Source organism: Echinops telfairi, unplaced genomic scaffold, assembly GCF_000313985.2.
Source record: "Echinops telfairi isolate 266 unplaced genomic scaffold, ASM31398v2 ScPeMD7_7424;HRSCAF=8462, whole genome shotgun sequence".
Lineage (NCBI taxonomy): Eukaryota > Metazoa > Chordata > Mammalia > Afrosoricida > Tenrecidae > Echinops > Echinops telfairi.
Window position 1 is genome coordinate 54,015,779 of NW_022111324.1, and position 1,983 is coordinate 54,017,761.

Here is a 1,983-nt window from a genome sequence, read left to right on the forward strand (position 1 = left end):
TGTCTCTATCATAGTGTTTCCCATGGCGGCGTGGGCAGCAGAAAAAGCTGGACAGATTGTCTGTCCGGCAGCACCCTCCGTAGACAAGTCCAGACCAAACTCTGGGCGCACGAGCAGGCAAGGAGACACTCTGGTGAAGGCTGGAGAATTTGCTCCCAGGCAGCTTAACAGAGGCCTGCCCCTTCCACCCGTCCTCCCCACCTTCTGGCTGGACTGGGTTATAATTAGCACAGGCACTACCTTGAGAGTCTCCTTTCTTTCTTTCTGGTTTATTTAAAAAATTCTCCTCCCTCCTCAACTGTGCCTCCTTGGTCTGGCAGCCATGAGGGTGCCTGGAGGTGGGGGGTGGGTTCCACCTGACTCCAGTCCTCCAACGGGCCCCGCCGCCGGTGTTCCGGGGTGACTCAGGGGCCCCTGGCTTCCTTGGAAAGAGGAAGGCAGCACGCGTCCCAAGCTGACCACAGCTCCTTGAACACACCTCTTCCGCCCAGCGTCCCAAGGGACGGAGCTTTCGGTTATTTTTAGCTATGTCCTGAGGTCCCGAGCAGGACATGAATTCCTCAAGAGGCGCTCTGGAAGAGGAAATAACAGACTACCCTCCCACCCCCCGTCCCCGGTTCTCCAGATGGACCAGGAGCTGAGTCTGGGGAGAAGGGCCCTTTGTACCATGCCCGCCCCCGGGGGGAATCAGTGTGCCCCACAACAGAGAGCTGTGAGAGGAAAGGTTACATGGGTCACCACTCTGCACTCGGGGTTCTGCATTTTACAAAGTGCTCCCTGAGACCCTATCCCGTGGCGTTTGTAGCCAGTGCAATCCTGCCCTTTACCCCACCTACCTGCCGGCACATGCCGAGCTCAGGGGTCTTGGTAGCAGAGATAAGATTAACAGGCATGATGTGAGGTTAACATCTGACCCACTGACCAGCATCCTCCCAAGGTTCAGTTCGAAGAGGGAGTACTTTTTGCTGCCGGGCAGGATTAGGAAGCACATTGGGGATCTTGGACAAGTCCAGCCTCATTTTCCTTTCTGGTAGAATTATGAGGATAATTACAGAGCTGGCCTCTCCGGTTGTCATGAGTGAATGAGATCATGCATGGAAGCCTCTTAGCAGGGCCACTGGCACCTAGGGAACAGTGGTGTCAATGTGTGGGGGTTGCCGTGGTATCACTGAAACCTCCCCACTTCGAGAATCCTGTCAGAGCTCCTGACTTGGCTGTGCTGGGTTTCTTCCTCCACGGGAATGGATGTGGCAGGCAGACCTGGGATGCGGAGCCTGCCATGCCCCGTGAAGGGGCTCCTTCTGGGAAGCATGTGCCAAGAAAGGAGGCTGTCCAAGGATTAGCTCCTCCAGAGATGAGTTGTTCTATGTTGTCATTGCAAAATTCCCCATGTAGCCCTCTGCAAACTGCAGGGAGTCTGGGGAAGAATAGGGTGCCTGAGCATTACACAGCCTTATGGGCTATGTTGCCCTCCCCACCCAAAAGGCATGTTCAAGTTCTAAGCCCAGGTACCTGTGAATGTGACCTTGTTTGGAAATAGGATCTTTGTGGGTAATCAGATTAAGATTAAGACCTCGGTGGACTAGGAGGGTCCCTAGGTCCAAAATGACTGGGGGTCCTTAACAGATAGGAAAATTTGGACACAGAGTTCAGACAAAACAGAAATACTGCCACATGATGATGGAGGGAGAGATGGGTGTGGTACGTCTATTAGCCAAGGGATGTCAAGGGTTAACAGCAAATACCCTGCTGGTGTAGTGGCTACACTACCTGCACAGTCAGTAGCTGAAACTCCAGCTGCTCCTTTAAAGACCAGGCTTCCTACTTCCATAGGAGATACAGCCTCAGAAACCCATGGGGCCAGTTCTACTCTGTCCTACAGAGTTGTTAAAAATCTTACCATAGTGAATGATGGGGGGAGTGCGGAGTGGAGACCCAAAGCCCATTAGTAGGCCACTGGAGATCCCCTTGCAGAGGGGTCTC